This window comes from Octopus bimaculoides, chromosome 9, assembly GCF_046866305.1.
Source record: "Octopus bimaculoides isolate indiv1 chromosome 9, ASM4686630v1, whole genome shotgun sequence".
NCBI lineage: Eukaryota > Metazoa > Mollusca > Cephalopoda > Octopoda > Octopodidae > Octopus > Octopus bimaculoides.
The window spans coordinates 719,346-734,819 of NC_142936.1; the positions used below are offsets into that span (position 1 = coordinate 719,346).

At 37.2% G+C, this 15,474-nt stretch overlaps 1 protein-coding gene across 2 annotated transcripts in view; it reads left to right on the forward strand.

The window, feature by feature from the left end:
* LOC106879484 (tRNA N6-adenosine threonylcarbamoyltransferase, mitochondrial) overlaps window positions 1-15,474 on the forward strand; it is a 136,475-nt gene that overhangs the window by 88,066 nt on the left and 32,935 nt on the right. For both annotated transcript variants that reach the window (XM_089356934.1, XM_014929078.3), the window contains exon 3: window positions 4,672-4,745. The gene's annotated coding sequence lies outside the window, so the exon portion shown is untranslated. The remainder of the gene's footprint in view (window positions 1-4,671; window positions 4,746-15,474) is intronic.

A 15,474-nucleotide genomic window follows, 5' to 3' on the forward strand; every position in this document is an offset into this window, starting at 1 on the left:
GTCATTACATTGCTGCTGTTGCAGCTGCACTTAACAACACTAATACTGTGGCTTGTTTTCAAAATCGTTTTTTTTTTTCTTTATTATTATTATTATTTCGCTTGCTGTAGCTGTTGTGTCTGTTGTACATGCTACCTGTGCTTGTTATTAACAAAGGAAAAAAATAGTTGAAACAAATACGTAAACATAAAGAAAAATGTATTTGATAAAAATGAATACCGAAAAATAGTAAAATTAAATAGTTAATAGTGAATTTAGTAGCTAATAACACAGTTCTATATTTAAGAGATGAGGAATTATGTACACTATTTACATTTGATGGATATTTGTCCTCATCTTGTTTGTTGTTAACACAACATTTCGGCTGATATACCCTCTGGCCTTCATCAGGTGTCGTGGGGAAATTTTGAACCTAGGTTCTCATTCCTAAGGTATTTTTCAATGTTATTATTATTATTATTATTATTATTATTATTATTATTATTATTATTATTATTATCATTATTATTATTATTCAGGTCACTGCCAGGAGTTGGGCATATAGCGTAGTGGTTAAGAGCGTGGGCTACTAACCCCAAGATTCCGAGTTCGATTCCAGAAAGTGACCTGAATAATAATAATAATAATAATAATAATAATAAGATCGAAAAATACCTTGGGAATGAGAACCCAGGTTTGAAATTTCCCCAAGACACCTGAAGAAGGCTGGAGGGTATATCAGTCGAAACATTGTGTTAACAACAAAGATGAGGACAAATATCCATCAAATATAAATAATGTAAATAATAACAGTTAATAAATTCTATCAAAAGAAAAGTGCTGTTCTACTGTAAAACGTTGTTTTCATACATCTACCTCATCCCCACCATTTAACATCCATTTGCCATAACTCATCATCATCATCATCGTTTAATGCCTGTTGTTGTTAATTAGCAAAAGAAAAAAATTAATCGAAAGAAACTAAAGAAGCAGCAGTTAATAAAACTTAATGAATTTTTAATAATTGATGACAGTTAATGAATTCCATAAAAGAAAGCTAATGAGTCCCTGAGCTTCTTGATTTTTTCAGGATATGATAGACGTGAGTCACAGGCTTGGCCAGCTCTGCTTACTAATATCTGGTTTGGGCCCTATTCATAGTTAGGGCTTCAAAAAGAAGAATTATTTCTGCTATCTTCCAGATTTCTGTAGCATCTGTTTCCACATGGCAGCCAAGGTACATATTATAAGGCTAATATCACAGCACCATAGATGATTGATATTTAATCAGCTAATTGGCGTTGTCGCAGCATGAAGGTGCAACTGTTCCAATGAGCAGAGAACAAGAGAAATGTAATCATTAAAGTACCACCCACCTCAATCAAAAGGTGTAAGACAATGGTGAAAACCAAATTCCAATAAATGAAGGCCACCACACAAACATTGTTTCATTGTGAACATGTCCACAGCAGAAGACAGGTATTCTTAGATTGTTTAAAGTACTCAGAGCATAAATGGCTGACGTTACCAAATATTTGACAACCGGCTGAAAGGCTAAAAGTATTTTTATCACAACTGCTGTATCGTGTTTATGGTCATGACACTTCAAAAGCTTTTCTTCAGATTGTATTCATTTATAAATGTCTGTCATAAATTATGCATAATTGGAATGTTTTACAAAACAATAATGAAACAAAACAGCAACTAAGAAAGACTTCATGATCAAGGTTAGTGGAACATTATAAAAGTAAAAGTTAGACTTATATGAAGCATAACGGTTGCGGTATTTGAAATTCCATATCATATATATTATGTGGTTATTAATTCAAGTGTCACACTACCTTCTCTAACCTGTTTCTGGATAAAGCACTTTACCTCTGTTTGGCTTATTTAGCTTTCCAGGTACAGACCCCTTTCTTTTATCACATATTGCAATTGTATTGTTGGTTACAGGTTTCCAATTAGCCAATCAAACACTCACAAACTTTTTGTTAGCAACATTGACAACAAAGTGTCGATAACTTGCAACAGAGTAAACATCACAAGGGACTTTGTTCAATGAGCACTACTTCAAGTTTTATATCCTTCAGCAATATATGCCATCAGAAGATACACACACCCACACATATCCTTAATTATGCATTCATACATCTTCCTCCTTATTCATCATTCATTTCCAAAAATGACCACCTGTTTGACACTGACAGTACTTCTTAAACAGAGTATGCAGGTGACCAGATAACAACAACTGCTCTTGCCAATAATTCTATCCTTTCTGTATGCATTGGCGATATTTCATTGCCTCCACCACATGTGGTGTTCTGACCACTACAGTCAGAGGTCCACTCTCTCTTTATGGTTGCAAGAAGTTTGAGCATTGACATGCATTGGACTTGGATAATAGAGATGGAGTGCTATAATGGATGATCGGCTTTCAATCTCACATTCTTAACTTCTTCAACCAATGGTGATGCAGGCTGAGATGACTGAAGATGTACCAGGGATGCAGAGGGATGACTCAGGTGATCTACTCCTTAACTGTCACCACCAATCTTGCTAGATATCACCTTTTCCGTTCATTAAAACTTGAGGTGGGCTTCTCAACCTGTGGAAAATTCTAACTGGGCCCCACCTGCAAGGTCATGTGTTGTTTATCTTGATATGAGGTCACAATACCGTGCACATATGGTTGTGGTACATGTACCTGGTGTACTCTTATCAGACAGGTAATCATGATAGGTATGTTGGGTTTTGTAAATTTGTATCCCAGTGTCACTTCAATGACATGTGTTTCTCTCTCACTCAATAATAATAGTAATTATTTCCCCACTGAATGATCCCTCATGTCCATTTGATTCCAGAATTGTGAAGAAAGAAGATGAAAAGTTGAAAAAATACAATCCCTTAAAATTTGAGATTGTGAGGATTTGGAGCATGAAATCTATAAAGGTCATAGTTGTGATAGTCGATGCATCAGGGACTGTGGGTGATGACCTAAGACCATCCTGAATCAAGTTGAATTATAATTCCATGAGACAACAGGGATGAAACTGTTGAAGAATGCAAACAATTAATATAGAATTAAAGTAGAGAACTAAACTGCTTGCAAACCAAGTTCCATGGTTTGATTTTAATCGTTTTGGAAAGCAATCGACATTAGTTTTGTTCCTAAAGACATTAACCCAAATTCATTCCTCAATCTCATTTGTCCTCCACCCAAATGTGAGGTTTTGGAATTTTGTTAGAAATAAAGACAATGAAGGTATTGTCATGCACAATACCAAGTTTATCAGACTCACCTGTTCATGAGGGTCTTTGGCAGAGTCTACTCTCTTACAAGCATTTAGATTAAGTCTTTAGTCTGAAGAAAACTCAAAGACTTGATACACCACAGTCTATGAATTGTCTGCCCCCAACCCCCACACACACCTCAGAAGTTCTGCAAAAATCATGTGAATAGGGAAGGAGGGGAGGGGTTGCTGTCCCTTCCTCTTTTGACTAAGCCACAAAATAGAGAAAAATATCTCCAATAATTATATAATGTAAGTTAACAAAGTAGTCAGCTATTGACTAACTCTCACTCAGTATGGACCATCCTAGCAGTTGATATATTCAATAGGAAATATAAACAATGAGTATTGATCCAATGTAAAAAAATCAATATAGTTAAATAGCAGGTAGTGAATGGCTGAAAGGTTGGTTCCTAACCAAGTCCACAATCTGGTTTCAACATCTCCTCTACTAATTTCCCGCTCTGATGATCTTCAGAGTGACTTTAATGCCACGTTGTCTCTTAATACATCTTTTATGAATATTTGATTTATAGCTGCTAAATTGATAAGCCAATTTCATTAATTAGGGTTGATGTGAAATCACCTTTAAACGATCCTCCTGATAATCAATACAACTAGAATGTTTTATGGTGGTCAGTTGAGTTACTCTCCTCATAGCGGCAGAGTGTCCCTTTATATAACAGTATTTTGTTTTCACATTTTGTCAGAGAAGAGAGGGGTCGTACCTCTTTAACCTTTGCACACATTCCCAGCAGACTGAGGAGGAGGTCAATGCACTTAATGTTCGACTTCAATGTCTATGAGTTAATGCCAAAGTAAAACATATGAGCAAGGAAGATATTCCAGAGAGATACGGTTCTGACGAGGAAAGATTGAGCAAAGCCAAAGAAGTAGATGTGCAAATCCTGATGCAGAAAGTCTGACGTTTTCCCATCAACAGTTGTTGTTGTTAGTGTTACTGTCAGTCGATCACAGGAATTTTTCTTTTGTGTGTGTTGGTGGTGGTGGTGGTGATGGTGGGAGGGGCTTCCATTGTTGTCTCTTTTCCAAACAAACTCTAAGTCAGCTTCAAATCTGTCAGGTTAAATATGATTTAACGTAATTGTATGGATTTCCTCTTGACGGCTTTCATTTCACTGAAACCTCAGTACTTGCACTACGACATGCACACATACATGCACATGCACTCACACACACACATCTAAGAACTGGAAAATGAATATGTACTTCATATCATCTCAAGTAAACAATATTGAAAAAGGCTTATAATGAACCTCTTCTCATCTTTCCCAGCCCAACACATTTAACCACAGAATATTATGCAAGAATTTTTATCTCAGAAAAATCAGCATTTTAAAATTTAAATTTAAAGTCTTCTTTTTTTTCTCTCTGCATTTAGATATTAATGAGAATGAGCTGACCTTTTGAACTTTCTCTAAACGTTGAAGGTCTAACAGAATTATGGCGCCAAAGGTTAGTCGTCTTGTTATCATTTATATTTCTCTGCACATTTCTTGAAGTAACTGTTTTGTTAGAATTCAGACAATATGAATATTGAGTAGGAAAGAGTTTTGTGTTTTGTTATTCTATTCTTCTTATTTATTTTTGATTCAATATAATTTTGTTTACTTAAAAATTTTATTTCAGAATATAAAAGTAATTTTACAACTGCAATTTTCGTTTTTGTTTACATGAAATTATAAAAAATAAAAAAAAAAATTCAAGAGATTTGGTTGTTATTTCTAGGATGGGGAGAGACCTTCTAGGTTTTACCTCTTGTGCTGGTTGAAAATCACCTAAAAAAATGTCTGGGTTCGATACAGTTATCTAAAAATTCTTCAAGGTGGTGCCCCAGCATGGCCGCAGGCTAATAACTGCAACAAGTTAAAAAGAAAAAAATTCTGAGGTCAACAGTGTCAACTAAAAATTCTTCCAGGCGGTACCAAAGCATGGCCACAGTCTAATGACTGAAACAAGTAAAAAAGGGGAAAAAAACTGAAAAATAACCCAAAAATATAACCAATGGGGTTTTGTCCACTTTCAAACTTTAACCATGGGGGTTTTGTCCTAGGTGGGTTTTGTCCTAGGTGGGTTTTGTCCTATATTCATATATATATATATACAGAGTGCATCATCATTGATTGATTTCATCAGGTGATGCTGCGTTATTGGATGAATCACAGAGGGGTGTTTAATCAGCTAACTGAAATTTTGGGAAAATAAAGTTGATGCAGATGAGAGTGGATTTTTTCTTTAAATCTGCCAGGTGAAATAAATGGAAATGTTTCTATCTTATTAAACCTCTTCAGTAAAGAATATTCAGTTCAGTTAACAAGATTTAGATGTACATTATCAATGCTTAGATATTCTCAGCACTATTGTCCAATAGTGAATGAGATTTCTTCGGTTATGCTGAAACACCACTGCATTATTCTACACGACTCCGGCATCGCTGGAGATAAACAGTATCTCAGTTTGAAGATCATATTTGTTAGTGGCTTAAAATTTGTTTGATTAGTGAAAATCGATTTGTATTACATGCTGACAGTGGTGTCATGCTATCAAATATTGCTTTGTAATTTATGATTTCAGAAGAATAAAACTTAATAAATACTCAATATTTTATTAATTAACATACTGTAATTAGCATTCTCAATGAAAGTGCGATAAAGGTCAATGGATGTCTCATTCATCATTACATTGTTAAGACACTCGTAAACTTCATTTCTGATGCACTAATTTTTGTGAAGCTTAATGAGATTATGGATTTTTAGAACAATGACCACTGAAGAACTCATACTTAATGGCAAAGCAACACATTATTATTATTATTATTATTATTATTGCTAATCAATAATTTTGCTAGTTTAACTTTGTTGGAACTTATTAAACTCTAATCCTAGAGATATATTCCACTCTCTTCAGAAACAGAATCCACTTCCTCCACCCCACCCCAACAACTGCAAAACCCTGCCAAAGCTAAAGTCAGGCTTATAACAGAGCATCCCTCTCGGGTTACACACATCCAGGACCTCCTCCAAAAAAGGCTACCTCATTGAACAATGCACTTTGACCTTTGACCCACAAACTTAAAGTCTTCTCTCTTTTCTACCATTTTTACAGTGATCTCTGCTCTTCACCTCTGTGAGGTCAAATGTCACATTTATCCAGGCAGCCCCCAACTCATTCAGCCCTCCTCCTCTTGTCATCCTTATTCCATCCACCCTCCCAGGCCCCATACTAATGACAAGGTCCAGCCATTCTTCCTCAGAAATCCTCTGAAACTCCTCCCTGTCTGTCATGTTCCTGCAACTATTCAACAATAGGAACTGTGTTAATTTCACCAGTCTTGGAAACAGCCTCCTTCCTCCAAACCAAACCAATAAAAATATTTTAACCCCCCCCCCTCCTCTCCAACAGTGCAGGTATGACTGTATGGTAAAAAGCTTGTTGCCCAAGCACATGGTCCAGAGTTCAGTCCCACTGCATGGCACCTTGAGCAAGTATCTTATACAGTGTCCATCCAAATTTACATAATGTATCTTTCCATTGTTAAGATGGTAGGATGTGATTTAAGGAAAATTTGGTTACATTTTTTAGCAATTCAATTGATCACATCTTGGCTCCTCTTATTGCCTGCTACTCTATAGATTTTAAAGGTAGCAACTCATCAAGGATAATTAATTCCTGTTTCAACTTATTAAGAATATAATTGTAAAACCTCACAGAAATTGAACAGAAGATCTTTGATCTCCGTCCTCTATTTCCTCCAAACTCTGTTATAGTCTCTCAATTCTGTCATAGTGTATATACTGTATATACTCCTATTCTGAATGCTCCATATTAAGTGTTTCTACCACATTTCAAACATCTCATGTTTCTTATCTCTAAAGATAACAAAATTGAAAAAAATTCATTGTTTATGTATTGACAATTCCCACAGGCAAATATCAGATCTTCTGCACAAAAAGATGCCAATATCTATACATGTGCATATACACACACACACACACACACACACACACACACACACACACACACACACACACACACACACACACACACACACATATATATACATAGTTACGAAAGAAAGATCGTTGCATCTCAGCAGCCATTAATGTTATTTTAATGCAGTTCGTAGCTGGCAGCTATTGCCCTTCCCCTCCAACTCGGGTGTATCAGTGTTTGGATCTGAGTTGTATCTGCAAGGTCGTGTGTTTGCTCTTCTATTAAAAGATAACAATTGTGATACCATTGTTTCACACCTGATAAACAAGTGTGATGGTATTGTGGTTAGATTTTATGGTGCCATTGTCTTCCGTCACTCACTCCCAGGTTTAGCTACTTCTTCCCGCACTTGTATTAAAAATCAACCATTAGAATGAGTTTAACCTGTTTTGGATCTTAATCAATGCTTGATCTTAATGTCTCATAAAAGTGGTCTTTGTTCTGACTCTCAGACAACAAGAGTGATTCAATAACATTCAGCAATGTGATGTAGTGGCTACGATCAAGTAGAATGTAAAGTGATATTAGTAGCTTTGTGATGTTATTTAGTGTCTTAGTTTCAGCAGGAAACTGTTCCTCATAAGCAAAGATCAAAGATAATGCCATATTCATGATTACTTGTCCTCAGAGGAGACTTCCAGAAGATGTAATCTTCACCAACTTTTCATTAATGGAATCCCTTCCCCTCCAAGTAGCTTGGCATCATGGAGTACAACTATATCTGCATTATAACAGCATCTCAACTCAATGGCTAGGGCCAGTCTGTTTTAATGCTAACCTCATGGTATGTTTTTTTGATCACTATGTAGAATGTCCATGTCCTGACATCTTTTCTTGGCCTTTCCTGAGGAGGGGTGAGTTACGAGGTCCCTAGATAGAGCTGTTCCCTTGTACAGGAGTCTACCAAGGGAACTGACACTCAATCACAGTAGCCAACAAACATTGATCAGTGTTGTTGAAGAGTTGATGTCTAACTAGAAGCTTCCAGAACATTCAAAATTGTCCCATTGCTGGAGTTTCCATAACACTTTAAGGATTGGGGATCCCTAGCAGAAGCTCTTTTAGTGGTGTTCAGCTGCATATTCTCCAGTGCCATAATCTTGGTTAGAGAAGATTTACTCTCTCGGCTGCTTCCCAGTCTGATGCATGACTGTTGAAAGCACTACAGCCACTGCTGTTATGATCAAAGATTCACCAATGGTGTGAGGCTTACCAGCTTTTGCAACTAAATTTGCTATCTTGTAAGATGACAACACATCCCTCTGTCTACTTTTGCTGCTCTTTGAGTGAATGTTTGATCCACTGCCATCCAATTCATCACGTAACCTTTTGAAGAAATCTAGTGGATTGTCTTTCTTATCTCTACTGACCGAGACCTTTGGAAATGTGCTGTGCGTGAGAAGACCCGGCAAGCCAAGTGAGATCGTTGCCAGTGCCCCTGGACTGGCTCTTGTGCGGGTGGCACATAAGATATACCATCTTGAGCGTGACCGTTGCCAGTACCGCCTGACTAGCCTTTGTAGGGTTTTCGAGCGAGATCGTTGCCAGTGCCCCTGGACTGGCTCTTGCGCGGGTGGCACATAAAAGACACCATTTCGAGCGTGGCCGTTTTCGTGCGGGTGACACGTAAAAGCACCCACTACACTCTCTGAGTGGTTGTCGTTAGGAAGGGCATCCAGCTGTAGAAACTCTGCCAAATTAGATTGGTGCCTGGTGTAGCCATCCGGTTTCACCAGTCCTCAGTCAAATCGTCCAACCCATGCTAGCATGGAAAGCGGACGTTAAACGATGATGATGATGTGCAGTCTCCAGATGAGAATGAAGTCTTTCACAGCAGACACATAGGCATGGTAGAATTTTATGGAGATTTGGTGAATCCATAAGCAAGATATTCAACAGAATAATGTTTACCCTTTTTTTTAGATGTACTAGCCATGTTTATCTGAAATAATAAACAAATATTTTCAAAAAAGTTGAATAAGCAAGAGATTAGTTTCAAGAAGTGTTTTCTTCAGGGGTGAATACAGAGTAAGGTAAACCGATATACCTTTTTAGCCAAGAATAAAATTAGGTCTAAAACTAAGTTTATAAAGTTAATATGTTACACAGTTAACTAAATCAAAGGCTATAATAATCAGGAAAAACAGATTAATATTTATGCTTATAAAAAGATAAAAATAACAAGACAAATATTCATCATTCCCTTTTAGAGAGAGAGAGAGGGGGGGAGAGGGAGAGAGAGAGAGAAAGAAGAAGAAATGGTGTAATTTGACAAAGCAAAAAAGAAAAAAGAATCTGAAAGAGAGTTGTTAACCAGTTAGTGTGGATGTTGTTGATTGGATGGATTTCCCATGTCGTCAATAATGTTGAAGTGGAGTTTTGATTAATAACTTTGCCTTCTGTGCTGTCCATTGTATTTGTATGTTTTGCAGTTTTAAAATTTGGGAGCAATTTAGTACGATGCAATGGTATGTAGCTGTTCATTTTACGAACCAGACATACAACACTCAGAATCTAATATTCTAACACGTGTTCTTTAGGAACATATATGAGTATAATAGAAAATTAGTACACGAGGATGATCCATCATAATTATAAATGCATATACACGTGTTTCTTATATGTCTATGTGTCATGTGCATTTTACAAATAAAAATACATACCTACATGTTAATATTTTATGATTCCCAAATTTTCTGTGCACCCCCTCCTCTGGCTCCTTATTTTTCAAACTTAGCTTTGTGGCCCATTAGGGGCCATATGGCTCTCGTTGAGAAACCCTGATCTAGATTATGAAAATATTCCACTCAAGATGCTGAGAACCTAAATTCAGATATTGCTTGTTCTGTTGTTGAAGACTTTTACAATTTTTTTCCCCACATTCCAGCCCTTTAGGTCTGCCCAGATCAGTGGAAAAAGGCTCCCCTCATAAAGGTTTTAGCTGGGATGGTCTTACTACTAAATCACGGGTTCAAGTTTTTCCCCGAACATGGTTGATTGTTTAAGATGATGAGGATCAGTATCTGAAGAGGGTCTGTGCATCCTTCAGTCAAGGGTTCTATCTCTACACAAACTTTGAGCCTTATATAGATAGATATAGATATACATGTGTGTGTGTGTATTGAGTTATCAGTAAGGAATTATCAAGTCAGGCTAAACACTTCTCAAGCCCTCTCTTAATACAAATACACCTGCTAACAAAAAGCTTTCAGATTGGTATAGAACAGTGGTTCCTGACCTATTCACTACCAAGGACCCCTTTTATTTGAATGAGTTTTCCCATGGACCCCAGGATATTGAAAGGTCTGTCAGCTTAACATGTTCACAGATCTCCAGTGCTACCTTTGCAGACCACAGCTTAGAACTTCAGGTGATCCTAAGGCACTACTATACATCGTACACTATACACTTCATACTGTTGAGATCTCACACTCCAGACACAACTGACCCTGCACTGTATGTCTGTACGTACGTTTGTCTGTCTGTGTGTTTGTGTAATGCAGTGAAGAGTAGAAAATGGAGCAAAATCAGATTTGTCACTTAGTGTCAGGTGTGTGCATATTGTGCAGCAGTTTTAAATTGATTAAACAAACACAATTGTGAAGGAAATGGTTTGCAAAAGTGTGAAATTCATTGTTTAATGGTGACAAATATAATTGATTAAACCAGAACTACGCAGGTGTTTTAAAAGCCAGAAGTAAGGGAAAGCAAGATAGCGTGTCTGCACTACTTGGATCAAACAAACAAAAGAAAATAGCTTTGTATCAGCTCGACTGGTTGCATTAAGTATTTCTCATGCCTATACTATCATCATCATCATCATCATCATCATCATTTAGAAGTACGGCATATCTCCAAAGGATTCGGTCACTTATCATTGCTTCTGTGAGGCCCCACATTCGAAGGATACTTTTTATGTGCCACCAACACGGGTGCCTGTTACGTGCCACCAACATTGGCCATCTTTTATCTTTTACTTGTTTCACTTGGTGACTAACAAGCGCTGCCCCTGACAAACATATACGACTGCAAACATTGCAAACCCAGCTTTCCCCATTCACTACACCAGCAGTGCATTTTTGAGCAGCATGCTTAAATTCTTCATAAAGAATACAAGCTCTTTCAAAGGTATTGACTCCCTCCTTTACCTGTTTACTCCATCTGATAACAAGCATCGCTCTCCCAGACAGCCTCCCGCATTTCAGAGGCCTTTAATGAGGACTTTACACAGTCCTTAAATCACAGTCTTGGCTTCTGCCGGGATCTCTTTCCACTAACAAATTCCCCATGTAGCATCTGTTTAGGGATCCTGCTATACTTCATTCCAACAAGGTGTCCTGTCCAATGTAACCAGTGTTTGTGCACCATTGCCTCAAAACTCAGGACATAGACTTTCCTCAAGAACCGTGTATCTGGAGTTTTTAAGGTCCAGCCAGCATTCAGAATGTGTCTCGGACATCTTTGATGGAAGCGTTTGAGGACTTTTACATGATGTTTGTAAAGGGTCCATGTTTCAGATTAGTAAAGGAGTGATGTCAGTACACATGCACGGTGCACAGCAATTTTTGTTTGCTTTGTGATGCCATGTTGAGACCAGACATGAGACTCAAGAGACCAGAAGGAATCAGTTGCTCTCTGCAGCCTGAAAGATATTTCATCATCCAGGGAGCACTGGTGGTACATGGAAAACAACATTCAAGAGAGGGCGTTGCCAGTGCCGCTGGACTGGCTCCTATGCAGGTGACACGTAAAAACGCCATTTGAGCATGGCCGTTGCCAGTACCGCCTGACTGGCCCTCGTGCCGGTGGCACGTAAAAGCACCCACTACACTCTCGGACTGGTTGGCGTTAGGAAGGGCATCCAGCTGTAAAAACTCTGCCAGATCAGATTGGAGCCTGGTGCAGCCATCTGGCTCCCCAGTCCCCAGTCAAACCGTCCAACCCACCAGCATGGAAAATGGACGTTAAACGATGATGACGATATATATATATATATATATATATATATATATATATATATATATATATATATACACACACCTAATTTTGCACTTTATACACACTACACTGCACTATAAACCACAAGTGACAGTGCTATATATACACAACCCGGAGACCCCCTTCGGTCATGAATGACCATGGGATTGCACCTAGAAAGTTCCCTTCTGAGGCACAAGTCTGACCAAGGTTGTTTATGGAAAGCCAGCAGTCGCCCATGCATACCAGCCTTCCCTTCTCCACACCACTGATGTTATCCAAGGGAAAGGCAAAGGGGCCGATACATCTTGGCACCTGTGACGTCGCAACTCATTTCTACAGCTGAGTTAACTGGAGCAATGTGAAATAAAGTGCCTTGCTCAAGAACACAACACACAGCCCAGTCTGGGATTCGAACTCACAACCTCATGGTCGTAAGTTTGGCGCCCTAACCACTGAGCCATGTGCCTTCACAGCACATGGCTCAGTCGTTATACACAACTAACATTGTGTTTTATACACACCTGTCACTGCTGTATGTACAATTAACAAGTTGTGTCTATTTCAAGAGCATGCTGTTGTTATTGTTGTTGTTATTTTAGCCCCAGGTCAACACTGATTAAACATACACGTGATCAAAGACATTCCAGCTTTGACTATCCCATCTTTTTGTCCAGTCATAGTTTGACTAGGATTATAGTGTCCAATAGGTACGTCTCTTGATATTGGGAGGATGGTTTCGCTGCTATTTCTAGCAGGTTAAGCAGCCATAAGAGACCGGGTTGCAGCAGTGAGAGGGATTTGTGTACAAATTGCTGTATCATAAATCTTCTGAAGCAGAACAAGACTGGGTGAGCGGGTGGCGGCGGTGGCGGTGGTGGAGAATATTCAACAATAACAAAAGGAACACCAATAACCTTAACAGTTACATGTTGCTGTTATTAAGCATAATTTTTTTCCTTTTTTTTTTTTTTTGCATAGATGTTTTTGTATCAGTCACGTGACACTCCCTCCCCCTGCCCTGTTTTCACACCCTTCTCTCCACCCCACTACCCATAACACTAAAACCTGAGTAGCATATCTTCCTGACAGCTTTTAGCTATTTCTACATTCCAACACTTTTTACCAACCGGCTTTCAACTGATTCACCAAGCTTACACATTTTAAACAAATCTTTGAATAGTTTCTACCTGGAAAAGCATTTTTTTTTTTTTTTTTTGCCTGTCATTTTTGCTTCCGTTTGCTTTTTACTGGTCTTGATTTTAAAATTAAAATTTAACTTTCTTTATCTTTTTGTTTTTAAAGAAATTATTTTAATCTTAAAAATTTTTTTTTCTGAAAATTTCTGCAGGATTTTTTTCTTTTAAATGATTTAGAAAATTTCGTCTGGAAACCATTAAAAGAAAAGATTTTTTTTTTTTTTTTTTGTTATTTTCTATTTATTCTAAGTTAGTGGAACAGCAGAAATGGTAGAATATTTAAATAAATGCTTTTTTTTTTTTTTTCAAGCATGTAGCTTTGTCTCTCTATATTCTAAGTTCAAATCTTCTTCAGTTTTAATCTTTTTCCACCCCTCCATAAAGACTGATATTTGATTCAATCAATATAGCCATTTCTCACTAAAATCCATGATTTTGTATTAATATTTCCTCAGTACAAAGATTGCTAGGGAAGAAACAAACTCTTGGAGTCAAGTCTGTGATTTGGTTTCAGTTCTCAGTTAAATCCAATTCACTCTGCTTACATAACTAAGAAAGGCATGAATATCACAGAATCTCAATTGTAGCTTTGTCTCAGTATAAATAATTTTCTTATGCCTTTGAATAGAAGGTTAAAAACCAACCCAGTTGACTCGACATCTTTATGTAAGCAGTCGATTTGTTAAAAATGCAACCAAGTCTCTCTCAAATTGCACCCTACCCATGGTAAAGACACATTGGATAATATTGTCCAAGGTACATTATGCCAAAAAAAAAATTGAGATGGCCATGGGTGGAGTCCATTTCATCACAAGTTTGCTCAATCAGGAATTAAACAACAACCTGCTTCCAATTACCAGATGAAACATCTTCACTTGTATCCTTGCTGGTTTTGGGAAAGACAATGAACACCATCACATCCCATTTCTTGCTGCTTTGAATAAAGACTATACCTTACCAAAAGAAACCTCAGTCCTCAACTTTCAAGTAATAAGATGTTTTTTCAAAAATAACATTTCAGAAAATGAAAAAATTTATCAGATGAAGATTTTAGAAAATATTTCGAAGAATAAGATTTGTATTTCTTCAACATTTCTTGTTTTATTACATTTTTGCTAAATTATGTGTGATTTATCAGAAAAGGAATGGCTACAACAGCTGCCACAATCAGTTGCTGATCTTGGATTACACCCCAATATGTCCATAATCTTCATGTCAACTATAAATAACTTTGTTGTAATGTTTACTTTCTTTACACAAGATGTTTCATTTATAAGTAATCTGTGCAAAAAATATATTTGATAGCTGACATATTTACATCTATAGGTCCAGATATTGCTATTGGCCTATGTGCAGAGCCACATGGCTGTATAAGATACATGCTGTAGAAATCTTTCAGTCTCCACATTTATGTGATCCTAGATACATATATGTAAGTTATGTTTATATGTTCTATTTATATTCTTTAAATTTCTACAATAAAGAAACGGCTAATCTCTAAGAAACAAGATCCTCCATTGGAATTTAGACAACACTAACAGAGAATAATTGTCTGTTGGTCCTTACAGAAGTCTTTTACTGTCTGACTATATCAGTCATGTATGTAGACATCCAACAGAATTAGCTCTCGGTGTAACCAGGGGTGACAGGGAAACTTTTTTATTCATTTATTTGTTTGTTTGCTTGTTTGTTAGTTTAATTTATTTGATACAAAATACCTGGACTGTTGCTATATTGTGACAATTGCAAACAAATGTCTTTTCCATCAACAACAACTAAATATTCCTGACGGATTTCAAATCTTGTCTAATTCTCATTCACCATCATCATTTAACATCCATTTTCCATGCTGGCATCAGCCACATTCGGATGGTGCTTTTGACATGCCACCGGCACAGGGAGCCAGTCAGTGGGGGAATAGATTTTCATTTGTTCTACACAAAGAGAGAAATACATCCAACAGCTGTACAGAGTCTTTAAATGTGGTGAATGTTTTCCACCAATTCATTCAGTTT